We start from the raw sequence: 27,511 nt of genomic DNA, 5'->3' as shown, positions 1-27,511 counted from the left end.
ACCCGCCTAGTGATCCCCTAGATGAAGTACGAACAGGAGGGAGGGGACTGAAGACAAAGGCAAAGAGTCTGCCAAGAAAATGCACAGTGAATGGCCTAGCACAAGCTTGTACAGGAAGCAACAAGTTCTTTTTAAAAGTCTGATAATGTCTGGGCTGCCGTGTGGCTCAGAAGGTAAAAGTACCACACATACACACACACACACACACACACACACACACACACACAGGCATGCTAATAATAACAAATTAAAAGGAGTGACTGAACTCGACAATGGGAGAGCTTTATTAATGAAGGGGAAATACCTGCTCACAAGGCAATGTGAAACAGAGAAATGCAAACACACCACCGTGGACCCGTTTCTGCAAACAGTGATGCTTCTTCAAGGAGGGCCCCGGGCGGGTCCTGCAGAGGGATTCCAGGTGTGGATGCCAAGGCAGGTGAGAGCTCCATGTGTCTCTGTTCCTGAAGAACTTCCAGCGAGACAGGCTGTGGGGATGAAGACAGCAACAGGATCCTTTAGACACACGGAGGCCTTGGCAACGTGTGAGTGTTGGTTTTGGTCTTTAACCAAAAAGTTCAAAAATAAAACCTTTAGAAAAACAGCATGAATAAAGACTTAAGGAAGGCATTGTTGCGTACCTCCGCAAAGCACCTGCATTTCAAGCTGTTATAGAAGATCCCAAAAGTTGGAAATGTTAACGTTATGGAGAGAGAAGCTGCAGTAAGCCATCATTCATGTATCAGTAATGGAGGAGCTTCTGCTGTGAAAATCCACTCATGGTAAGTGCCCTAGGAAAAAAGAGCCACAGAAATACCTTCTTCACTGTACTTTTATTGTGCTTTCCCTATGCACAAGTTTTTACCGCTGTTTTGCAGTGGTCTAGAGTCCACAGCACAGTAGCATTTCTGTAGAGGCAGGTAGCCTAGGAAGAACAAGCAAGCCCAACTAGCGTAGGTGTGTGCTGTAAGTTACACCATCCAGGTTTATTTTTTAATTTAATTTTATTTTATTAATTACACTTTATTCACTTTGTATCCCCCCCATAAACCCCCTCTCCTCCCCTCCCAGTCCTGCCCTCCCTCCCCCTTCTTCAGCATGCCCCTCCCCAAGTCCACTGATAAGGGAGGTCCTCCTCTCCTTCCTTCTGATCTTAGTCTATCAGATCTCATCAGGAGTGGCTGCATTGTCATCTTCTGTGGCCTGGTAAGGCTGCTCCCCCCTCAGGGGGAGGTGATCAAAGAGCAGACCAATCAGACTTCCTGGTCCTGTGAATCCTACAATCTTTTTGTTCCAAGATGTTGCCCGAGCCTTAAGCGCAGGAGCTGTGTTGCAGATGTAACCAGTGAGGTCGGGATCCACACTCTCTGTTGGTCACTAAATTCTGACCTGCTGTGGTTTTCTGTGTTGCTTCTCATTTGCTGTGAAGAAAAGCTTCTTTGGTGAGGGGTGAGAGACACAATTATTTGTGGGTATAAGGATAAATTTTAGAATTCAGTTAGGAATTATGCTGCTTTAGTAAACAGGCTGTAGTATGTTTTCTTCTAAGATCCATGACCTCACTATCCTCAGATAGCTAGCTAGATTTCTAGGACCAAACAAGATTTCCCTCCTGTTGCGTGGGCCTTAAGGCCACTTAGAAAGCTGTTCATCACTGCCAAGATACGAGTACCACTAATGTTCTGTTAGGAATATCTTTTTATCCTGGTCTTTGTTTTAGCTCACTGAAACTGGACAGGACTACCGATTGCTTCCCTCATTTGGCAGTTTACACACTGCCTCCTGATACTGTGAAAGCTACGCCACGGGAAGTAGGCTTTCAGATTAATCCATATTACTAAGGTTAGGCTTTTTTAAAAGTTACAAAAAGTCTCATATATATAGTACAAAAACCTGAGAAAATTTTCTAAGGGCATCTTTAAGTAAATCATAGATAGTGATTAATTGAGCAATCATGTAGCCATTTGGTGGGTTTAAAAATACTGAATTGTCTAAACTCAGTATTTGTTTAGAGTAGCCTAGCATGGAAAAGTACATTTCCCTTAGTTTAAATGGCAACTTTTTGCTTTCCACTTTTCACTGTGAATCAGGAACATCCTCGTTATAACATTTACTCTCTCTTTCTCACCACACACACACACACACACACACACACACACACACAGACACACACACACTTTTTAATACAGTTAAAACATGACACTTTGTTCCTTCACTTCTCTTTCCTGAAGAGACTTTAAAAGGTGAGACCATACTTTCAGGCAAAAGACAGATGCCACCTGCTACTTTTAGTTATGACAGAAATAGAAGACATGACAATTACCCTCCCAATAGAAAATAATGGAAGGCTTGTAAAAGTCAATTGAATGTGATAGCAACACACACACACACACACACAACCAACAATGGAAAGGTACAAAGTTCTTCAAAGACAGTGACGATGCATCTGGGTGGTGGCTGGTGCTGAGACTTGGATAAATGAAGAGCATTAGGCTCAGGAACCTTCAGTTACAAGTGTTATACCATCAATTATGCATGTTTCATTTTAACATGAAGACGAGAATTGAAATACACTGCCTGTGAAGTTCCTGTATAGAAAGCATCATGATTTGCTTTAGTCTAGTGACATCATGCAGCGTTTGTTAAGAAAGAGTAAAAATAAATAAATAAATAAATAAATAAATAAATAAATAAAGATATTAACCGGAAACATGGGATTCTCTCACATCCTTCCTAGTTAGTGAATGCACGTTCGTCTGTATCATTCCTCTTCATTTCTGTCTCCAAACCCCTAACTCTAGTTATCATCTTTCTTTACAAAAATATCCTAACATGATTTTTTCCATCTGCTCCTGAGTTCCTCGCCCCTTCTATCCATCCTCTATGTTGCTATCAGACCTCCTGTGACAGTTCCCCAATTCCTTCAGGAAAAACCCACACTCCTCAACCCGGAAGGCAAGGCTCTGTATGATCAAGTCCCCGCTGCCTTTCCAGTCTCCTTCTTCAGTCACTTGTGGCTGGAGTTCTTGCTCTTCAGCCATTGCTGCCAGCCCTTTGAGCATGCCCCTCTGCTCTCTGCTCTGGAGCTGCACACACACACTTTCTTCTCTCTGAATGCAGTTTATCTGCCCACCTCCTGCTCCTCCTCCTATTTCAAAGTCAGTCTTGTGTCCTTACACCTTTGATATCTCATTTGACCTGTAATTTTTCAGTGTTAGCTTTATCTTTAGCCTGATACCTGAAGAGAAGTAAGTTAAGGGAGAGAGGGTTTATTTTAGATTATGGTTCAAGGGAGTGTGGCCATCATGTTGGCGAAGTCACAGTGACAGGAGAATGAGGCAGCTGGGTGCCTAAATTGTTACATTCATAGTCAGGAAGCAGAGAGATGGGAATGCTAGCGCTTAGCAAACCTTTTCCTTGTTCACCTTTTATTCAGTTTAGGTCACAAGCCCATGGAATGATGACCCCACACTCATCCCAAGTGTTTATATCCTCACTAATCCTCTCTATAAACTCCATTGCTCACATACCCAAAGACTTTCTTATTACTTTCTTATTCCAATCAGATAGGCAATGAAGAGTGACCACTGTTCCCTCAAAGAACCCAGTGACCCTTACCTTAATGTCAGCATTATGTGTAATTACTAAGTCATACTTCAAAACATAATGATTTGCTTATGGAAATGTCCAATTCATTATACCTCAACATATATGAGGAAAAATCCAAATATTTGATGTAAATACTCTTCAAATGAATGAATAATGTAAAGCCCAAACTCTGTGTTTTGCTACAAGGTGGTTTCCTTTAGAATGGTGATGCGGTTAGACTGGAGGGACACTTACACTTGTATACACCAATGTATATATGTATATATATATTACACTTATATACATTGGTATATATATATATATATATATATATATATATATTACTACCTGAGCCTTAAAGCAGTCCATATTTTGAGTGTCGAGTAAGCTTTGAACACTGAGTAAGAAGACTTGGGTCCTAGCCATGGCCTAGCATCTTTATGGGATGTTGAACAGGCAATTAGCTTCATTCATAAATTAATCATTGAGGGGACAAGGAAGACATTTCTTAGACCTTTTGCAAGTATTTTCCAGTAGCCTTAAAAAAAAAAAAACTGAATATAGTGCCCAGAATAAGATGTGGCCTACTCAAGTCCACATTAGCTCTAGTTCTCACACCAATATTTGTTTCCAGACCAGTGGCATAAGATGGCTACTGTAACAACGTGTTTAAAGTTTGTTTTTAAAGATAGGTGTGTCAATATTTCCTCATGTTCCCAAAAAATGTGTAAGAGGTTATTCCTAGAGATTCTTAGTGGTGTAATTTAATCTGTACTCTATTTTACCAACATTGTGGTCTAATTAAGATCTATAAATCAGCATAAATGATTGCTCATTTACAAAGTCAGCTGCACATGTATACCAGTTTCTGTCAGTTGCAGAATCAAGACAGCCAGATTTTAGAAGCATTTGGAAATTCAAACCACTAAGTCATCTTATTTTTATTTAATAAAACAGATTTAATGTAAATATCAGCTGAAAGAAAATTGGGTGGAGCTTAAATTTTGTTTGTATAAACTGATTGAAAGTGGCTCTATTTAACTGAGTAGAAACTGAAGAGTAAATGTTTTTTCACAGTAAGTTTTCACCTTGCCTATGTATATTTTTGTGAGCTTCTCCTGCCTTGATCCAGAAAGTGGTGCAAACACGTGACCAAGAAATTTGTTGAACATCTGGTACATGCAAGGCTAAGAAATCTAACACTGCTGTGAAATCTCAGAGCCAGGTTACAAAAACATGATAACTATTAGAACTTTATGGATGAGACCAAAAATATTCAGGATAGTCATTACAAGTTGAGATTTTAACCTAGTTCTTTGGATCAAGATGGATGCAAGATAAATGCTCTCAATAGAATACCACACAGCCACTACCAAATAGAATGCAGCTAAAAATGTCAGCATTTGGCTTGTACTTCCGGGAGGGACTGGAATGAAGGATGGCAAGCACATGTAAGCTGCAAGGCAAATGAACCTTGTCCTAATGCAGCACTTTCCAAATTCTGATGTGCAAGCCAAGTCAATAACTTTTGAGAATCACTGGCTTGCAACATTTGGTTCACCAGGGTTGTTCAACGCATCCTGAGGTCTCAGCTACTCTGTATCAAATGATGTCAAGGACAGAACACACTAAGCGACCAGGCACCAACCAATAAGACCTATTCAGGACCATGGACAGCAGAACCACGGCTCACCACTGCTGTGTGTCCACTATTTGAATCACTACCCTCTGTTTTCTGTGAACAGTCTACACAAAACACGTACTCAGGATGTATATGTGTGTGTGTATTTGTATATGTCCATGTGTGTGTTGTTGTTGCTGTTGCTGGCCATGTGGTGCTTTTCCAATCTGTCCAGAGGAAAGAGCTGAGTCTTAATAAAGGAAATGTGTCCCCTCAGCATTTTTGTGACTCTCCGACAAAAAGAGCCTGATCAGTTTATTATCTTGAACAGAAGTATTGCTGAACTTACAGAGTGTCTAACTGCAAGCATTGTGTTGACATCATAAAATATCTACCTGACAGGGAGTACCGCTCTTGCTTACCTGTTTGCTGAACACACCAGACACATCTGCTACTTCTGTTGCCAAATTCTCTGAACAGTGAGAGTCACTGAGACAGTGAAAAAAAAAAAAAAATGAGGAAGTACTGTTCAGAGCCAAGGGAAAATAGAGTGAATGCAATCTCTCAAGATATATATTCCACTATGTTTTTTTTCCCCTCCTGCATTTCCCATACTTACATCTTTATTTTAAGAATAAAATCAGAAAGGTCATTTTCTCAGTTGCCTTCATTTTTCTTTGCCCCCGCTTTGAAATGTAACCATGGCTGCCAGCGGTGTAGCTCAGGGGCATTTAGGTTATCAATCCATTTCACAGTTTGATCAAAGTAAATCAGTCAAAAAAGTCTAGCAAATAATTTCCTCTTCATTTGGTGCTTTCATTTTCGTGTTGGGGTTCTTCTTCTTAGGTCTAAGAACAGTATAGCCTGCATTGTGGCAAAGGGGTTTATTTCACTCTGTCTAGTAGTTTTTCTTATATACCTGAATCTACTTAAAAATGCCCATGTAGAGATGGAGAAACTGCTCAGTGGTGAAGGGTACTCGTTGCTTTTCTAGAGGATTCAATTTCAGTTTCTAGTACTCGTGTTGGGCATCTTTTGATGGTATGTAATTCCATCCCCTGCAACCTTGCCTCCTCTTCTGGCTTCCACGAACACCTGAACACAAATGGCATATACACATACAGGCTCACATATATAGACAAATCTTTTTTTAATCTTAAAATTGTAATGATCATGCTTTTTCATTCTAATTATGGTCTCCGAAATTCTAATGTATGAATCCCATAATTCATTGAAAATTCATTGCCAATCATCAGACTTATATATTTATAATGTACTGAATGAAAACGCTGACCTTCATAGTTAGAGAATTTTTCTCTCTCATTACTTCTTGATGTAGAGGAAAAGTTCTCTTTTCTTTTGTTACCATAGACTTAAACAGGGTTGGTGAGTGGCTGTGTGTGCAGTTGAATGTACTGCCTATATAACCAGTCAGAAGAATCTCATATATATTATTCTAACCTACCTCATAACGACATTAGGGTTTTTTTTTTCTACTTAAGGAACAAGAGAAATAATATTCAAAAGTCCTTCAGGCATTAGGTAGTTAATTTCAACTAGAGAGAGCAGCGCATTCTCTCTACTCTGTACCCATGTAATCTTTGAGGATGGGCTTGTTCTGATGGGAATGCACACACCTCAGGAGGACACACTCACGAAACAATTACGTGTGGAACAAGGCAGCTTTTACCCTGAGAAGCAGGGAAGAGTGGATTCCCATCCATTATATCAAAGTGGGTATGAAGCCGCTAAGTCCGAAATCCATTACTGACACGGTATGCTCACCGGACTCTTTTCAGACGGAAAATATTGGCCATTAGCAGAGATTAAATAATTTACCCGAGCTTACTAAGTGCTGGAGAGGAACTGATGACTATCTTCTTGAGGGCTGCTTAGACTACAGAACTGCAAATAATCCTCAATTTGCAGGGTAATTTACTACAAGATTTGTCTAATAGTAATTATTTTCAAAATGCAATTTTAAAAATGTTGATGATCTCACCCAGTCCCTCCTATTCTTCCTCCTCCTTCCGCTGAGTAATTGGAATATAAGTTCAGATCGGTAATCATGAAAAAATTAACTTTGACCTTCTCCCATGACCTTTTGTCATCATTCTGATAGCCATTGGATGCCTCTAACGTCTGGCTTGCCACTTTAAATGTCTCACTGTACGTTTTGATAGTCTATCACATTAAATGTGCTCCCTGGATGGTAGGAATCTGTCATTCCTAGGACATCAGGAAGGCTCACTGGAAAGTCTCTACTCTTGGGAGCTTTGAAGAGAAGGAAGATTTGGGGCACTCTTTTTCCAAGGGCCAGAAGCTTAGTGGGCCCACACTCTTGATAGGGTTCCTTGACAAATGTATTAGAAAACCTAAGAGAACTGAGCAAATGGCTTTGGGCCAAGATTACTAGATGAAGGTGGGAGAAAAAGAAAACCACAGATGGTTTACAAAATGGTGACTCATTTTCTCCAACCTCCGTCCCATCTCCTTTAATTTTTTTTAAAGCATTTTGGTCGTGAGATTTTACAAAAAGTATTTAGATTCCAGATTGAAGCAAGAAGTTTTTTTTTTTTCCTCCATCATTGCCCATTTTTAGTCTCTCCTCATTGCCATAGGGTGTCACCTTAATTACCTGTCTGGCTCCCGGGAGTTGCATCACATTCATTTCTCTTTGAGTCTAGACATTTTAGGGAGGGGATATGGAATCCTCTCTGAGAAAAAAAAAAGATCAGAAACTGGCACAATGAAACAGACACATACCACAGCGGCATATTTGCCCTATGTCTGTGAATTTAAAAAAAAAAAAACCCAAGGAACTCACGGGATTACCATACTGTAGTCCTGCTAGGGTTGGTGCGCTCTGCATGCTCCAACGCAGTAACTGGAACACGAAAGTTTATTTACTGACTTGATCTTCAGCTTTGGTCTCCTGCAAGATTGCGGGTTAATTATTATTTTACTCTACGGAGAGGGTATGGTTCTCACTCACTGATAATTTTGGGGTGACCTGAAGCCTTTATTGGATCTGATAACTGGGGTTGAATCTCGGACCCATCTTTCGAAGTATTAGGGTACAATTCGACCCCGTCTCTCAAAAACCTCATGCCCAGACCCCTCCCCAGCCAGTCCGCTCCGCCTGAGCTAACTTCCCAAGGATGCTAAAGCGGCTTGATTCCTTGGGGGCTCAGGGCGTGCAGTATCCCTCCCTTCGGGGGTTCAGGTCTGCTTTCTGTCAGCACAGCACCCCTGCAGCCGCCAGGGGGAACCCGACCTGGCCAGGCTGCATCTGATAAGGAAGCAACCGAGGGGCGTGGAGCCGAGGATCATTTGGCTCCGGCTTCCAGACAACACGGAGTCGGTCGGGGACCCCCCAGTTCTTACTGGGACAGAAGGGACGGGGAACCTCCCGCTCTGGAACCCGGGTCCGGCGGCCGTGGTGATAGGCGAGTGGGTGTGTCCGCTCTCGCCCGCTGGCCTTCAGCCGAAGCAGAGCGCCTCGAAGCGGTACTTTTTGTTCCCGAAATGGGTTTTGTGTGCGCGCCATCCCGGCGCTAGAAGTATAACTTTGCAGCCAGGGCGTGGGGCAGCTGGGCTGGGGTCCGGGAGGGGAGGTAGGGACGGACGGCTGCTGCTGGCAGCTCTAGGCACAGCCGGGGGGCAGGGCCGGCAGAGTTCCCACGGGTCGTGGGCGGCGGTGTGATTGGCACCGTCTGGGTCCCCGGCTGGCGGCGACGCTCCGGGAAGCCCGTCCCCGCCCTCGCCCCCATCCTCCTCCTGGCGGCTCCGGGGACTAGAATCCGTCAGGAACCAAGCCCCAAACTTTCCCTCGCCTCCCCACCCCCCACGTTCTTTTTGTCCTTCTTGGCAGTGGCGGAGACGCCTTAGCTGCGATCCCCTTGTCCCGGCCTCGCTCCCGGTGTCCCACCCGTAACCCAGACGGGCAGGGGTGCTGGCACTCCTCGCGTCCGATGCCCCCCACAGGCGCGAGTCAGGGCGCCCGCACCCGGGCCTGACTCATCCTCCCCCGGTGACCGCGCCGCGTCCTCGGCCGGAGCCGCGCGGGGATGGGGAGTGAGACCACGGCTGCCCGAGACTGCCCACGCTCCGCCTGACGCCCCCGACCCCGCCGCCTCCCCGGCTGCTCCCAGGAGGCGCACTCCTGCCGCGACAGCTACGGGAGCGGGGAGCCCCGGAGAGAGGCCGCCGGAAGCCCGAGAGCCCGCGCTCAGGACAGGTGAGGGGACCCCCCGGGGCTCCGCGCGACGTGGGTGGGCGAACCCCGCCTCGGCTTCCTCGGCCCCCTCCCCTCCCCTCCGCTGCAGCCTGCAGAGTTCGGGGGAAACACTGACTCCCAAAGTTTGGGGACTGAACCAAGCCCGCCATCCGTGGCAGACTTCTTGGTCCCCGGAGCACGGGAGAGGTGGTGGCGGGCAGCCGGCGAGCAGCTAGCCGGCTTCTGCGAGCGCCTGGCTCTTTGAGCTACACCCTCCTTTGTCTAGGTTCCCGAGTCAGCATTCTTTGTGAGGAAGTCTGTGGTGTTCCTCTAGGTAGAGCGAAGTGTGGGCAGGGGCTGCTACCACGCTCTTTCAGTGTGGTCTTACCTACAGAAACAAAAAGGAGAGGAGAGACAGTTCCCCTTAGGGGTGTGTGTGTGTGTGTGTGTGTGTGTGTGTGTGTGTGTGTGTGTGTGTGTGTGAAGCAACTCATTGTTCACTGCTAGGCATCGGTAATGTCAGGGGAAGAGGCAGACACGTAGGTATAATCAAGTAACTGTGCTCGTTAGTGTGACATGCGGATATAATTGATGGGGGGCCAGTCTCTGTACAATTTAGTCTGGTGTTTCCCAAAACTAAATATCCCTGGCTTACCTCGTCTTTCCTTCTGAGGACCTTCAATGCTTGACAGCAGAAACCATTTCAGGAACCGGTGAATGTAATTTGTATCGAACTACTTCCTTTTTTGCGGTCAAACCAAGTTTCTTGGTATTTTATGCGGAGACGTTAGCAGAGGGTGCGAAGGCTGTTTCCTTTAACTGTGTGCCATTCGCTGCGTGAGGAACACATAGAAGATGACCTTTTGTTTCTTACTTGACTGTTGGCATTAGGACATCTTTACCGTTTTGCTGGAAAGTGGGCTGCGCCTTGAAACTTTTTCAGGCTCTCTTTATTTCCACGCTGCCGTTTCCCCACACCGAGGCTTCTGCTGGTGGTTTTCTGCCATTCAAACAACTCAAGCGAGGAACTCGCATTCTTCTAAAAGGAAAAAGAAAAACAAACAAAAAAACCCAGTGCTTCCATTAAGTGGAAACCGTCCCTCAATACTTTGGCAATTTAATGTTGCAGTTTGGATTTTTTAAAATGTATACTGCGGTGTTAATGACTTTTCTCTAACATTTCTACTGGATACCTCACAATTATGAGATCCTTTGTAACAAGGGCTATAATTATCTTTGTATCTAGGCTGGGAAAGCCTTCGGTAAGGAGAGAGTTGCTGCGTAGGAAGGCTCTGTGTTAGTTCCAGGGCCTTCGCACAGAGTGACTTAACCTGTTGCTGTGGCCTAGGTAGAGAAAGTATCCAAACGACACTCGGTATCAGAAACAGCCAGAAGCTCGCGATGGTGAGGGGGGCTCCCTGTCCTTGTCTTTTTTTTTTTTTTTTTTTTTTTTTTTTTTAAGGTAGTGGGATGGTTAGAGATGCTTTTGAATATGCCGAGAGTCGGATTGCTACATTTAGACTTTCCTGGTTTGCGGATTTTGATAATGGCTCATTGGATATAGAAAGACAACTTCTGACGTGCAGGAGTAATCTGAACTGATTGGCTAAACTCATTCCCACTAGGACTCAATAAAAATGAAAAGAAATTTATATGTTGCCTGTGGAAATAAGAACAAGCAAATGTCACCTTTCACGTTTCTTAAGAAAATGGGATTTAAAAAAAATGTATTCATGGGAAGCTAAAAGTTCTTACATTGTTTATCAAACAGAATGTAGAATTTAAAGGATGAGGCAGTTTAAAAATAAATTCCTCACAGTGTTTCTCTCCCTAAACAGGAGACAGCACAGGCAGTAGTAATCAAGGAAAGTATATTTGGAAATAGAATTTGTGTAAGGGGCAGAAAAACAAATCTGAGAAGAGATGAGTTCCTTTTGTCATCCAGGAATACGGGGCTTACGGTTTTATCATGTGTCTCTGCTTGACCCCAGACTGAAGGTGGGCTCTGCCTGCCAGTGTCTGATACATGCCCAGATTCTCAGAACGGGGATGAGCACTGGCTGAGATGTCCTGCAGCAGCAGGCACCCCACAGGAGCTAAGCTGGTGAGGACTCTGGGAAATGTAGACCAGACTGTGAAGCCTGTGGAGTGTCTATGGACCCCAGGAGACTGGTGCAGACTCATGGGCAGTGACAGCAGATCCCAACTGGCATTTGCTTAGGAAGTTGTCGCCCTGACTTAGACACGGATTATGTAGCCTTGGATAAGTTGTTCAGTCTTTCTGGTCCTCCTGATGTCCTCAGCTGCAGCATGACTTTGGGCTGGAGAACTTTGTGGCTACGTGACATGTTCTGGTAAAATCAAGCAGAAGGAAAAATCTGAATGTGGGGTATGTGTATGGCTTGTAAGTGTTTGGGCTGGGGGAGGCAGGGTGTAAGATGGCTGGATGTGGGGAGAGGACAATAGCTGACAGCTGGAAATGAAAGCAATCTAGCCTGGGGCATGAGGTCCATCTTGGTGATCCCAGCTGACAGTAAAATCAAATAACAAATACCAGCTTTCACTCAGTGCTTGATGGTTTTCCATGGGTTTTCACAAATAATAACAATTGATTTTCCTAACAACCTCCAGAGGTAATTAGAGCAGAAAGGTGATAAAGGCCAGCCTGATGCCACAAAACCAGTGAACAGAGTGTACTCTGTTGCCTTTTTGCAGCAATGGAGACAGAGAACAGGCTAAGTATGCCTTGGAAACCTTGAGTAAAGAGGATCAAGAGATAGAGGTGAGCCTGATGTTTGATTTTAGAGGAGGGTTGCATTTTTTAGTGAAAACTGTATATATTCTAGGAGACAAAAGTGTATGATTATGAGGTTGAGAACCTCTGATATGTCCTGGATTCTGACCATTGACTTGAGTCTGATTGCTCCTGTTTCATGCTTCCTCCCTAACTTAACCCTACCCCAACCACCCCACTCCCTTTCCTGAGTGGGATTTTACCGATCGCTGAGTCCTGGACATGACTATTCTAAGAATTCTGTGCTCCCTGGGAAAAAAATGAAATGTCTAAAAACTATTTAAAGGGGAGAATCTTTGGACCAAGGCACTGTTGGTGAAATATGTAAGGCAGTCAGAGGAGAAATTACAAAGAAAAAGGAGTGTAGCAGAGTAGGAAGATGGAGAACTGGAGATTTCTTCCTGCAAAACCATGGCTACTCCTGTTCTGAACATCATGTGCCCAGAGGAAGGTCTAGTCACTCTGCCATTACGTCCCTTGGTGTTTTTGTTAGCTGGTCAAGGATTCGTTAGATTATATGCACATGTAAGTAGATCCAGCAACAACACATTTGCTGTCTGATAAAAATGGTAGTTCTAAAGGCAGATCTTGCTTCAATTGCTGGTGGAACCAGAGATGCACACGGCTTTGGATTCTTTCCCTCCTCATTTCTCAGTTAGGTTTCTCTCTGGATTAGACTTATCCTGAGCTCTTTGTATGTGAAGGGAGCAATCGCTGTTAATAGGTCCAAACCTATACTTGAGCTGGGATCCATAAGAAAGAGCGTCCAGGTCTCATCTATACTTCTTCTGCAGGGTTCTGAGGTGCTGGGCTTCAGTGGCCAAAGCATCAGTGCCCTGTGTATGGTAGAGTGTTCTGTGGTAGCACAGATAGGATAGGTATAGATAGGATCTATACCCAGCTCTTTCTGAGCATGTTTTTCTGGGTGAAAACAATGCACTTGTTACTATGTATAATTGCTTTCACCTACACAGAGATATGTACTTTGCCCTTAGGCAAGTCTGGTGCCCAAAGCCATGCAAATTCTACAAGGCAGAACTTTCAACTAAGGGGAAGCCCAGCAGTGAAATAATGCTCTCCTGTCTCGACTTTATTGAGAGGAATGTGATTTCCAGAGTAGCACATCGTTTATCTGTATATTTGAAGCCATGCACTTTAACAAGTATCTGCAGGTCTTCTTTGCAACACATGGATTTCATTTTCAGAAATCCATCTGGAGGTCCTGAGGTTTGAAGAGACTTTCCTGTGGGAATCACAGAGCCAGTGACACTTGAGAAGTGAAGTGGTGAGCTCAGAACCACTGTTTTCACCGCACTCTGATGTTTGCTGGAAACGGGCAGGGACAAGCAGTAGACGCAGGTTCTGCGTTAGAACCTTGAGGGGAGCAGAGCTGCAGAAGTCCGAGTTTGTGTGTCAGGATGAAGGCAGGCCTGTATTCCAAGACATGTGTGTGGGATTTAATGAATCTGAAAGGATCAGACAAGGGAGGCAGGTGGTGTAGGGTGAGGGAGAGGCCAACTCCAACCGGTTTGCTTAAAAATAAGGCTTGGGGTCATCGGGCATCCTCGGGGCATGTGTAAAAAAGTATGGGTGAATGTGCATGTGTTTGTGTGTGTGTGTGCATGCATGTACACCTGTATACGTGTGCAAAGGATGGGAGACCAGAGGTGGACATTGGGTTTCCTCCTCAGTTACTTCTCCACCTTCATATTTTAGACAGTGTCCCTCACTGAATCTGGACTTTACCAATTGCCTAGACTTGCTGTCTGGGTCTCTGCTACCACTCCTGACCCCAGTGCAAGAGTTCCAGGTCCATGCTGTTACACCAAGCTTTTTATAGGGTGTACCAGAGATACAGATTCCAGTCCTTATAAATGCCCAGCAAGAATTGTACTATAGTGTCATCTCCCTAACCCCTAAACTGACTTGGTTTTGGCAAACTACTGATATGACAGGTCCCATGGGCACACTTTAAGTCACTATATTATTTAAGGTTCTCAAGAGACTTCCAAAGTGAGAAAACCAAAACTTGGGAGAGATAAATAACCAAGTTAAAAGTGTGTGTGTGTGTGTGTGTGTGTGTATGTATGTGAACACTAAATGCCAAAGCCTGGATTCCAACTCTCAGCCCAGTCACCATGGCCTGTGCTGTAAGCAATGTGCAATATTATTTCAGTAGACTTTCTAATATTCTGTCCAAGTGCTGGGCACCAGTGTCATTCAGAGGACACAGGGCAGGGGTTATTCATGCGGCACCACCAAGAATGCATTCTCACAGATGCATCCGACAAGGTACCAAGGTGAGGCTCCAGCAAAGCGTTGACATGCATACATTCTTGGTATGGGACTTGGCATAACAGCAAGAGCCACGGATGTGGGCAGGACCGGAAAGATGAACAGGTGGGCAGATCAATAGAACAGCTACAGTTTGATGGTTGATCTGAAAACAGGAACTTGACCATATGGCTCTACTTTAACCATCTTCCTGGGGTAAATCAATAGACTATGGAACGGACATCTCCTCAGAGGGAGAAGGGATTCTATTAGTAGCCAGGCACTGTGTTCAAAGAGGAGCTAGTATTTGCAGTGCATTTGCCATGCACCTTAGATATATATGATCTCATGCCATCCTCACTACAGTCCTGGAGAAATGAGAAGAATATATGTTCCTCCCCTTTGAGCCAAGGGATGAAGCTCAGAGAGGTTAATAGTATTTCTCTGAACTCCTGGAGCCAAACAAGAATATCAAGGAGCTGGCACAGAATCCTAAATTTGTCAGAATCTGGACTTCATCCTGGGTTTTCAGGGAGTCACCCTGGTGCTAGCAGGGCGAGGTCAACTTCAAGTGTGAGTGAGAAGTGGTGAATGCTGAAAGCATCTAGTCATGAACGAAGACTGTTGAGCTGATTCTTAAGACTCGTGAGTATGAGATCAGAGCAGGCCGTGTAAGGAGTCATCCAGCAGGACTGTGCTCAACTTTGTCAAAGTGCAATTATGCAGTAGGACCCTTCCTTCTGGTATGAAGTTGCTGTCACCGCGCAGAGTGAATACACTAGCAAGTCAGATGCTTGAAAGGTTAATTTCAGTCACTGCTTTCAGTTACAGACAAGAAACCTGTGCCAATGGCCATGGCCTGAAGCTACCTTCACACATACAGATGTCTTGCTCAGAAAGATGAAAAGTAAGGAATAAGATTGAGACACAGAACTCCACCAAAGACATGCTGACTGTAATAGCATAATTTTAAAGTCCTGCTTGAAAGACTGTACTATGAAATATGAATGACATAATGTCATTATGCAACAAATGCAAAAGGAAGTTTGTATTGGTTTAGAGATGTGGCTAGATGTATGCACAGTTCTGTGTGTGTGTGTAAGAAGAATAATGAGATATATAAAAATAAACTTATTTGTGAGAATCTCATCAGAAAGTAAGGCTGAAGGAATTTTTCAGAGTAACGGAGAGCACAGAGCCAGCTAGTGTTATGAAATACAGCAGAGCATAAGGGCCATGATGATGAAAGGGAATAGGACACCCGAAAGGCAGGTCCTCCTCCAGAGGTTTTCAGAAGGAGGGAGGTGGTGTCGCACTGTGCATGAACAGAGAAGGAAAAGAGGGCATTCCATGCCCCCCAGCCGGAAATCACCAGGAACTTTCCCGGGGTTTAACAATTATTTATTGTTCATCAAAAGGATGGAGAATGCACACAGGGGAACGGAGGTGTCTCAGTATGAAAGAGTTGGGCATTATGGATACACTTTTGGCTGGTGTTCAGTGATTGGGAATGGCCTTGCAGTATGGTGATCCTGTGACTCTGTATCGTCATGAAGCTTGTCTAGAAGGAGACAGGCTAGGGAAGGGAAGACTGGAGTTGAGAGAGAAGCAGTGGTTTGGGCTTGGGGATGCAGCTCAGTCTGTGAAGTGTGATTCACAAGCATGGCGACCTTAGTTTGTATCCCTGACATTTGTGTGAAAAGGCAGGCCTGACTGATGGTTCCTGCAATCTCAGCACAGGGACAGAAGGATCCCCAAGGCTTTCTGTGCCCAGCCAGTGGGACCAAATTGATAAGCTTTAAGTTCAGTGAGAGACCCTACTTCAAAAGATAAAGAACAAGGCAGTTGAGGACAGGTGGCACTTGCCAACAATCTCTGGCCTAATCACAGACACAGATTCTCTCTGTGTGTCTGTCTGTCTGTCTGTCTGTCTCTCTTTGTCTTTCTCTCCCCCCTCACTCTTTCACACACACACACACACACACAAAGTAACGGTCATCAAATGAAGCCAGATTCAGGGGATATTTTGTCACTATTTGGGTCAGACAATGTTGATGTTTTTCTCTTTTAGATTAAGCGTTCCTTGAGGAAAGAGATTGAGTCTCATAACATAGTAAGAGAACCACATTTAAATAGATGACTACAACACATTCATAAGGTTTCACTATTCTCTCTCACTGCAAAGCTGTGAAAGAGAATAGTGAAACCTTATGAATCAAAACAATACAAGATTGATTGATTGATTGATTGATTGACTGATTGATTAATTCCAGAGGTGCTGAGAAGAAGCAATTTCCCTTTTCTTTTCTTTTTCTTTTTCTTTCTTTCTTTTTTTTTTAATCAGCGTCTTTAGGCTGAGATGTGGTGTGAATCGAAAAGTCCTCAGTATTCTATCTAGGCAGATATGAGTGTCAGAGAAACACATTTTGCCTTTCTTGGTAATGGGAGTCATATGGGCCCAGAGAACATATGTATGTGCACACATTTGTAACACAACGATTACTCAGTACTTCTGAGGAATTATCTTTGTTTCTAATTGCAAAGCAAAGCACACTCTCAATTAAAACTTTGGAAAACACACTGAGAATTAAAAATCCTGGGAGAAATCTTACTTATAATCTTATGACCCAAAGGCAGCCATAACATTTGGTATTTTCTTCTCCTCACTTTTAATGAGCTTCTTTTTCCATACTTAATATTATAACCTGATCTGCTTGCTTAACCTTATGTGTTAAATACATTCCAAAATTTGGGCAACTTTAATAATGTCTGTGTAATATTGGGTTACATGGGTATGTCATGGTTTGTTAATCATATGCTTACGCTTGGACCTTAAGGCTGTTTCCAAACATTTGGTATTATAAATAGTGCTTTGATGAAAACTTTGTTCAAACAGGAGAACTTTTTTATCTTTTTGAGACAGGGTCTAAACTATGTAGCACTAGCTGGCATACAACTCACTAAGTAGAGAAGATATCCACCTGCCTCTGCCCCCAAGTTCTGGGATTGAAGGCATGTGTCATCAGACCTGGCCATTTCTTTAGTTTTTAGTTTTAAAGAAGTGTTATACACTAATTTGCATTTCATTAGATACAGTGTGTGTGTGTGTGTGCGCGCGCGTGTGTGCCTGTGTGGATCTGTACATGCAAGTGCAAGCCTATGAAGGACATGGTACAATGTCAGAGCCAGTTCTCTCTTGCCACCTTAGGATAGTCAGGGGTCAAGCTTGGCCCTCAGGTTTAAGTACTTTCACTCACTTAGCCACCTTGTTGGCACACAGACGAACGTTCACACACATACACACACACACATACACACACACACATTAATAAATCTTTTAAAATATTTTACCAGATTATTTTTTAAGTAAAATGTGCGGAGTGGTAGTTCCAAAAAAGTTGTAAATTTGGAAGACTCTTTATATTTAATAGCTGATTATCATAAAATTTTATAATTGATGTAGCAGAGAAATGCTTTTCACCATGCCCACCTACATTGATTATTTTTGTTTGTGTTTTAACTATACACACACCCATAGATGGACAGATAGCTAGATGATAGATATATAGGTATATAGATGATAGATAGATAGATAGATAGATAGATAGATAGATAGATAGTATGTTTTCCCTGATTGTATATTTCTGCACCACATCTATGCAGTGCCTGAGGAGGATAGAAGAGGGCATGGGATCGGATCCCCTGGAACTGGAGTTACAGACAGTTGTGAGCCACCATGTGGGTGCTAGACACTGAGCCTGCATCCTCTGTAAGAGCAACAAGTGCTCATAACCACTGAGCCATTTCTTCAGCCCCTTGTTTATTGTTTTTAAACAACAACAAAATTCCTCTTGATTTAAAGGTGGCTGCCAGCTCATGCCGATTGCTGATTTCTTTCCTTTCTGGCCAAATAGTCTCTTCCAGCATATAGATTAACAAAATACTATGGTGAGATGCATATCCTAAGAATGTTACAGATGTTCCTGACCAAGAAGATAGGGACCCGTTATTGAGAGAAAACTAGGGGGAGAATGAATTTTTGAGGGTGAATAATGTCCCCTTCTTTGTGATATGGGGATAGCGTGTGAGAGCTGCTTCCAGGGCCTGCATCTGTAGACCTGGCGGTGTGTCCAGGGCCAGGGGCTGTCCCAACTGTGCGCTGTGATAAAATGACCAAAGGCAACTTAGAGGAGGAAGGGTTTATTTCAGCTCAAAGGCTACCGGGCATCACCGAGGGACATCAGGCTAGGAACACAGGCAGGAACCTGGAGTCAAACCTGCTTCCTAGTCCACACAGCATTACTTCTGACTAAGGACCGCACAGCCGAAATGTCACGGCAGAAACCGTTGTGGACGCTGCTTGCTAACTGGCTCACAGGCTTTCTTATTTAGCCCGGGACCGCCTACCTTGGAAATGGTGTTAACCACAGTGAGCTTGCTGTAATGGTGGTGGCCACCATGAGCTTGGCCCTTCAGCCTCAATTAATAGTCAAAATATCGCCACACAAACCAGTGTGATCTAGCTAATTCCTCAATCGAAAGCTCTCCTCTCAGACTGCTCCTGGCTGTGGCGAGTGGACACAGTTAGAGCTCAGCAGGAGATCTCACATTGTGCTCAGGACCACACAGTTTCTCAAAGCTGGGACGGAGAGTGGGCAGGCAGGCAGGCCTGTGTTCTTTATTCGTGACTGAGTGCATTGCAAATGACTGGGGCAAGGTTGTCCTCAGAAGCAGGGTGTGAAATCACACGAGATTTCCTCGAAGACTGTCTATTTCTACCTACTGACTTCCCCCAAGGAAAAGCAAATGATGAATCTGAGTTTTGAAGGTTCCGATTCTATACGTTTCCAAAGAAAAAACCAACTGTGGTATAGTATTGAATTTTCAGACACCGACTTTGGTCTTTATCATAAGGAAGGGTGATTTGCAATATACTTAAATCTCCATAGATATTTTTGTTGTCTTAAAACACTGCATGATATTATACACGGGAACTATTAAGCTTTCTGTACCCAACACTCAGAGGTAGGTTTTACGTGCCAAGTTCATCTTGTCAGCAGCTACCATGTCTCCATAAACTAATCTGCAACTGAAATAAATTTTACTTTGGTTTTCTTACAAAGGAAAATATTGTAACTGTTTACAGGTCTCAGTCAACTTTGCACAAAGTCATTTATGTTTATTTGAGAAATCATTATCTAAAGATAATTTGGTACTGTGCCCAGTTTTCTTGAATCTGGGTTCTAGGAATTGAGCTCAGACCCTTATCCTAAGACAGCAATTTCTTTACCAAAGTAATCCCTCTCCCAGCTTGAGAAATCTCCTTATACGTTGTTGATGTAGGAGGCGGTGTGAAAAAGCATGTCCTATATTTTTATTATTCTCTTAGTGATAAGCCGTAAAGGTTCTGATAGCATGCCTAAAATGGTCAATTTGAACTCAACAGGAAGTTCATTAATTAGTGAGTGAGTCAATAAATAGTTTATGCTCCAACTGCAGATGAGGAAGGGAGCAAAATAAAAGTGGCGACTGAACTTCTTTTTGACCTGAGAAATCAGTGATCATGAATGGGCGAAGTAATTTCAGGTAGTAAGAAAGTCTTAAAGGAAGGACCTGACTTCACAGAGTGGCGGTCATGGCAGACAGCTGGAGCCCCTGAGATGAGACCCATGAGGCAGTGAGGGGCTGGCCTCCTGCATCTGAGAAGGGAGGGGTACAGGTTTTATAGAAGAGCATTGGGAAGCCAGTATAAGCTTGCGCTTTGAGACTCGACGGTAGAACAATCAAGAACAGGAACCGATGGAAAGAATACAGCGTGGATAGCAGAATGGGAACAAAAGCAACATTCATTTAGGAAATTTTCTATAACTGTTAATTATGCTTAAGATGAGCCATGCACTGCTCACAGCTAGAGACATTATGTATGCAGTGTTCACCTTCCAAGTGAAGTAAAAACAGAATGTATTAATTAGCATAAGTAAATAGGTATGCATATTTAATATATACGTAAGTGAAGTTTCAGTAGAATGTACATAGTATTGAAGTCTATCGTAGAGCTTCTAATAATATGAAACATATTTTTAAACTTTGCCTGTATAATATCTGTTTATTATACCCATTTGATAAATGTTTCTTTTTATCATAAGAAGAAGTCATAGTGGAATATAAAATCACACTTAAGATACAGTATTTCAATTGTTTGAGAATTTAATATCCATTAAAATACTCTGAATTACATAACATAAAAGTTTATCAAAATGTTAAAAATTAAAATATTGAAAATAAAAACATAACACACAGATACAATCACCTTTCCAAATACCTTTATTTCTCTCTGTATGGGTATGAATCTTGGGAAATTCCATATTTATAAAGAGGGCTTAGGGTCTGAATGTACTGGATTATGTCCCAGTACTTGGGAGGCAGAGACAAGTGAATCTCTGGAAGTTCAAGGCCAGTCTGTTTACATAATGAGCTCCAGGACAGCCACGGATACATAGAGAAACCCTATCTCAAAAATCCAAAGACAAAAGTAAAACAAGGTTTTATTAGCATCAAGTGGCCCTGCCATATCTTATTTGACATGAGGAAACTATTTATCTTCTGAGTTTCCCAATCCTAGCATTGACCTTTATTCAAAATGTCTTCTCTAACACCTGCACAGCCAAATATAAAAAGACGACAAAGTATAATCAGTGTTGTTTGTTAATGAATATTTAGTTCACTGTCTTTCAGAAGATCTGTTTTTCAAGTATATTTATGTGGTTTATTGAGATAATGCTAAGTGTCTCCCACTGTGGTCGTGCTTGAAGATTAAGATATCATACCTACCTATACACGATTTATAGATGACTAGTGTCCTATGCTGTTTTAACAAATAAACACAAGGCAAGATCTGTTAAGAGAAAGAAAGAAAGAAAGAAAGAAAGAAAGAAAGAAAGAAAGAAAAAGAGAAAGAAAGAAAGAAAAAGAAAGAAGAAGAAAGAAAGAAATTTCTATCTCAAAGAAACTCAGGGTCTCAAGAGCCATCAGCTGAGACTTCATCTTCAGCAAGACTGAGATGGGAAACGAGATGCTACGTAGCACTCCTAGAGTCTAAGTTAAAAAAAAAAAAAAGGAGTGGTAAACAAACATGTGACTTAGCTCCCAGCTGCTGCAATTTGGAATTGAGTTACTTGATCTTAAATGGCATCTCACAAAAGACAGGTGAAAAGGGCTGTACATAACAACCATCTCCATGTACGGATGCCACCTGTGTCCAGATCCTCAGTTCTGCAAATATTACCCCTGGGATCCCCTGTTCTCCTGCCCCAGCTGCCAGAGGCTGGTCTGCTCATTTGATAGGAGAGCCAGCAGCTGGCATGCTTGACAGGCCAAGAGACTCATGCTACCCACAAGCCTGTGAGCCTAACCGCTACTTAGACTTCTTGCTGCAGGCTGTACCTTGGCTCCCTGTGTTGGGGGAGAGCAACGCATTAGCTCCTTGAAGTGCTCATGGGCTCCCCCTTATCCTGCTCTTTATATGCTCTTGTAAACTTGGAATCCAAGTTTTAACACTGCTTGGTTGTCCATTTCTATCAGAGGGCTATGCATTCATTCTTTTACTTGTTTATTCTGAGTGCTTACCATCTCTTCTAAGCGCTGGAAATGTAATGGGAAACAAAGTTCTCCATGACCCTTTTATTCTAGCTGGAAGGCACAGCACATATGTAATTTATTATGCTAATAGGAAGGGACAAAGCAGGGTCTAGGGACAGAAAATATTGTAATGGGGATAATGCGTGGGGAGGCCATCTAGAGGTCTGACGTGCAACAGAGACCTGAAAGAAGTGAGAAAGAAATTATTAGAATATACTGGAGAAGAATATTCCAGACCAGAGAGTTGGACAAAGGGTGCACTACACCAAGGATGCAGTGAGAGGGCAGTTGGCTTAAAAGTTGAAGTTCTTCAAGGCCAGTCCAACTGAACCATGTTGCCGAAGGGATCCCAGGCTTTCTCCTGAGGAGCAAAGCTGGAATGTTCAGTAGAACAGAAATTCCTCTGGTCTTCACCCTCATGGTCAGAGCTAGTCTTAGAAGGATGCAAGCAGTGAGAGGAAGCCAGTGCCTGTGGCTTTCTATCCTGCCAGACGGACCTGATCTCTAATGCAAGATTCTTAGACAAAATGTCAGTGAAAGATATACTGATAAAGGCCTCGAAGCAATAAACCCAGAGAAGCTGAATTGAAGACCTTTTCATTTGTTTGTGAGCACAGCTTTGCTGTAGGTTGTAAAGAGTGCCACTGACTGAGAACACAAGAGCTGTGCTGAGTGTAAAAACTAATGTCTGCAGTTGCCATTGCCTTTTCCAAAAGCTCTAACCCAAGTTAAGGGTAGAAGCATGCTGCCAGTCCAGGTCTTTCTCCTCACCAGGGTCCTTCAGTAAAGTGGGCGACAGGCATGACATAAGAAAGGAAACAACTGTGAGGACTGAAGTTAATGACCTTTCAGAGTTGAGAGACTTAAACCTTAGTGAATTCAGAGAAAAGCCACCTTAGATCAGTAGTCATCTGGCCAACAGAGGCCCATACAGAGATCCTGTGGTTCAGGCACGACTATGTGATGCTTGGTAAATCTGAGCAGAAGAGAGGGGTGTAAAGAAGACAAGGACACATCTGGAGTCATTTGAGGGCAGGGGTGGCATCTGATATTTGGTCCTAAGACAAACATAAGTGGGTTTTTTGTTGTTGTTGTTGTTTGTTTTAAAGAAATGACATTCATTGATATAAAGTGCATGTGATGTCTAATCTCGGTTGACAGCTTGACGGTATACCTTGCACACAAACCTCGAGGACTATCTGTGAGAGTTTCTGAGGTAGGGACTCACCCTAAATGTGGCAGCACCATTCTGTGAGCAGTGTTCCTGGACTTTATAAAGGGAGAAATGTATCTGTGCCCACATCACTAGGGCAAACTTTCCAGGGCTGCCCTCGCTAGCTCACCAACAGGCAGAGTCACTTCTCCTGCTCTCATCTTTGCCTCTAGGGCCACTTCTACTGTACTGCCCAAGTGAGGGGCAGGGCCTGCTCTCCTGAGTGCTGCAGCCAGCGATGGGTAGGGACAGCACTCCCACTGTCATGATCTCAGGGTCACCTCACCTGCCTGCCACAGATGAAGAGGGGTGAGGAGCGAGGCATCTCTCCCTCACCCATGCCACCCCACTGCAGATGGGGCACGGGGCCAGTTCTCCTGCACTCACTCCCTCAGAGCCGGCCCACCCGCACCCCCCCACCAGGGTCAGCTCTGCTGTGCTGTAGCTCAGCTCCTCCCAGGCCTAGATCCCAGGCTTTGAGTTGGCCCGCCTCTACCTGCCTCTGTCTCCCCAAGTGCTGGGATTAAAGGCATGCATCACCATGCCCAGCTAATAATTTTTTTTAAAGGAGAATCAATTGTTCTCTGCTTCCTGATTGCAAATGCAACATTAGCAGTGTCTTGATGATCCTGCTGCTATAGCTTCTCTGTTTTCATCCGCTGCCCTTAAACTGTGAGCTAAAGTTAACCTGGAACTTGCTTTAGTCAGGTCTGCCACAGAAATGAGACCAGTAATTAATACACACACTGGCAGTTTTGTGCTGAGGCAGCAGAGGGAATACCAGTGCAAGAGGAGACAGTAGCTCCTCACACTGGTAGTGGCACTGATACTCCACAGAAGTGGGTAGAAGGGATGGGCTTTGGAGGCAACAGCACAGTGGTCCAAGAGACTTCAGCGTCTTGGTACAATTAGATCGAAGGCGGTACATGCCAGAGATGAGGAAGATGGGATTTCTTAATTTGGTTCATGAGGTCATTTGGGGACACCACATTTAAGATGTCTATGAAGTAGCACTGATGAAAGAGGAGGTAAGTGTTTGGATAGATGACTCTGGAGCACAAAGGAGAAACTTCATCAGGAGGGTGTAGTTAGCAATAATGCCACAGAATAATATTAAGTCTGGGAGGATGTTTTGGAGCATATTTTAGGGTGGGTAGGTGGGAGAAAAGCTGGGTGCAACGTCATCATCAGAAAACACATGAGAACAGTAATAAATCTTTGTTTACACAGGAGCTTTTGTGGCAGCTGGGTCCCATTTTCTTCTCGAATTAAATCTACTATAAGGCATAGTATAGTCTTCAAGAGTCTGAATGAAATGTAAGTGGGAATTACTGACAGACCTTTTGGTTTTCATCCGTTTGTTAGTTTTGTTTTGTTTTTGTTATGACAGTGTTAGGATAGAAAAGGCACACAAGCCGTATCTTCACAATAAAATCACAGACTCGCACATCTGAAGGTCAGTTCCACACTCGCCGATTACTAATTCATGCCTACCCTCAACTCCACCACTTCTTTCCAGTGTAGTAGGACTATACCTTCTAAAGCATTCGAATATTTATTAGTAGCTCATGTATTGCTTTGGTAACACGTGTTTTTTTTTTAAACCAATAATATCTTAAGTGTCTCTGAGTAGAATATTGATTTTGTGGAACACTGTAAGTAGAGTATATGATTTCAAAGAGAAAGGCTTGTGTAGCTAGCAGAAAACTTACTATGAATGTAATTGAGCTCATTAAAATGGAAAAGGAGCCTGTTGTTGAAGCTTGGACTTAGCGTCTCCATTTGGGAGCTCTGCTTGGTCTGCTCTATGTGATGGTGGAAACATTGCATCCTTGTTCTCTCTCATCATCTACCTTCAGGAAGAGACACAGGAAAAAGCTGCCAGACATCCATAAAACTAACGTGCATAAATTGAAAATAAGACACGTGTGAGCACTGTCAATTAGAAGTGATTTACTACATTTATTTTCCATTTGCTCTAATAGTCTAATAGAGTCTTTTCAGTTTTTCAAAATTTTTTAGTAGTAAAACATTGAAATTCATAAATTACCCTAATTTATACAATGAAGTTATCAAAGCATTGAATAGGGCTTATTATGTTCCTAGCACTCTCTGAAGTTATGACTTAAAAGCATTGAGTGAGGCTGGGGAGATGGTTCAGTTGGTAAAGTCTGCTGTTGGAAGCATGATGACTGAGTTTGGATCCCCATAAGAGCTTGGCTATGTGTGTTTGCTACCTGGGCTCTGGCGTGGATCTCTGGAGCTTAATGGCCAGCTAGCCTAGCTGGTTCCATGAGCTCCAGGTTCTGTGAGAGACTTCCTCAAGAAGGTCAAAGCTATTGAGGAAGACACCCAATGTCAACCTGTGGCCTCCACACAAACTTTCATGCCTGAGTGCATACACACACACACACACACACACACACACACACACACACACACGAGGTGGGAATGGGGAGTAAAGGAGAGGAAAGGAGGAAGAGCGTATTAAAAGCTCTCTTGGATCTTGAGTCTGTGGAAGTTAACTGGTCTGGGTCTCCTATTGATCAATTAGTCTTCAATGGAACCATAATCTTTTTTTTTTTTTTCTAACTTGAATACTTGGAAGGGAAACTGATCAGTGGTTTCACCTGTCCTGGCACCGGTGTCCACCAGTTATAAAGGACCCACCTAAGAAAAGTGTGTCAAGCAGCAGTAGACACTGCATACTGCATTGGTAAGCTCTCTATCCATTGACCCCAACCTCTCCAAACTCTTGCTTTTCTCCCTTGATCTGTCCCTTTCTGTTAACCACCCCTGAAGATGAACCTTGAGGTAGGGAACAGAGCTCTTTTCCAGAAGAGAGAGCATTTGTGTGTCTGTGCAAGTTGATTTCCTCTTAGAAACATACCCATCACTAAAGTTAGATGTAGATACCCATCAGTCAGCCTTGGGCTCTTGTGCCAGAGGTGAGTAACTTCCTTCAAATACAGTGGTCCTGAGAGCTATCTTCTGTGGCAACATCTAGGGATAGTCCTTGAGTTGCCCTGTCCTATGCCAGGCAAGCTCAAGAACTTGATATTATACCTGGAACATAGAAGACAATTGCTCCCTGCCACCTCACATATAAAGCTGGTGGTAAAGGAGTTACCATTTTAAAGTTTGTAAGTATAAGGGCTTCTTTGAGGCTCATCACTGAGCTTCACTGTTATGTAACAGGATTTGAGGAATGCCCAGTTGCAGCTTAATGTGGAAAGGCTACTTATCCAGTTTTCCTGACTGTCTCTGAATGGGAATCCATCTCATATTTCCTTTCCCAGAATTCACCTGGCTGCTTCACTGAGGTGACACTCCTTCAAAAAACAGTCTACTCTTCACTTATCTAGTTACTTAGCTCTCAAGATCTCTGTTTGAAACGAGGGTTCATTGCAAGGGATGATCTAAAAATCACCAGGGATTTTTTCGGGCATAATTATTGAAGAGGCAAATGACTTCACCTCACTGAGCTCCTGTTTAGCTCATGGAGACCCCTTTGGTAGGACTGATGGAAAGGGGTTGTAAAAGGTCATGTAAACAAATGGTTACAGTGTGTATCTGGAAGTGGGTGGTTCCTTACTCCTGGCTCTAATTTAAGAATGATTTTCCTTTAATGACATCATTATCAGTATCACTAAGTAAAGGCCCACTTTCACTCTGCTAGCATTGAAAGGACTGATTGGTTTTTGGGACAAGTGGTGGTCCCCACCCCATAATTCTAGGAATTTCTCTCTCCATCTTCTCTGGGAGAGGGTAAGGTAGATGAATCTAGAAGTGGCTTTGGTACCATCATTAAGTCATACCATTATGACCAGGCTTTCCCACACTCTACCCTGTCCACCTAGTGACTAGATCAGGAGGCAAGTCACCAGAGGAATCGCTATGCTCCTCATTGTTGTGCGCATGGCTCCTTGTTGCCTCCAGGCATTTACCTCAGGGGTTACTGGACTGTTCAGATTAAATTTCATTAGCAGGGTTCATTAGGCATCTGCAGCTACAGAGAAGGTGGTGCCATTTCAAGGTGCAGGTCCTGCCAACCAACAACAGTAAGCAGTTCAGAGAAGAAAACTGACTAACGGTTGAGACATTTTCGTCTTTGTGATTTCTCAGAAGTCAGCAGCACCATCCCACCTGGAAGGGAATGGAGGT

At 43.4% G+C, this 27,511-nt stretch overlaps 1 protein-coding gene and 1 long non-coding RNA gene across 7 annotated transcripts in view; one reads left to right on the top strand and one right to left on the bottom strand.

Annotated features, from left to right (window-relative positions):
• Positions 1-279: 279 nt before the first annotated feature.
• LOC132649432 (uncharacterized) lies at positions 280-10,632 on the bottom strand. Of its 2 annotated transcripts, XR_009587864.1 has the most exons (7): positions 10,084-10,632; positions 8,037-8,144; positions 7,848-7,926; positions 5,829-6,304; positions 5,632-5,698; positions 642-791; positions 280-488 (listed from the first exon to the last, which is right to left on the bottom strand). It is a non-coding gene; the product is annotated as an uncharacterized LOC132649432 (long non-coding RNA). The 2 variants fall into 2 exon arrangements; XR_009587863.1 differs by lacking the exon at positions 7,848-7,926 and having other exon boundaries at positions 10,084-10,623.
• Tmem200a (transmembrane protein 200A) overlaps positions 8,872-27,511 on the top strand; it is a 79,912-nt gene continuing 61,272 nt past the window's right edge. For 3 of the 5 annotated variants that reach the window (XM_060373149.1, XM_060373148.1, XM_021656785.2), the window contains exon 1: positions 8,872-9,449. The gene's annotated coding sequence lies outside the window, so the exon portion shown is untranslated. Of the gene's footprint in view, positions 9,450-10,716; positions 10,833-11,215; positions 11,818-27,511 lie in introns of those variants that run through there. The other 2 variants (XM_060373150.1, XM_060373151.1) reach the window with 2 other exon arrangements.

Source organism: Meriones unguiculatus, chromosome 20 (assembly GCF_030254825.1).
Source record: "Meriones unguiculatus strain TT.TT164.6M chromosome 20, Bangor_MerUng_6.1, whole genome shotgun sequence".
Classification (NCBI taxonomy): domain Eukaryota; kingdom Metazoa; phylum Chordata; class Mammalia; order Rodentia; family Muridae; genus Meriones; species Meriones unguiculatus.
The sequence above is the reverse complement of the archived record's forward strand: the minus strand, read 5'-3'. Positions and strand labels throughout refer to the sequence as shown.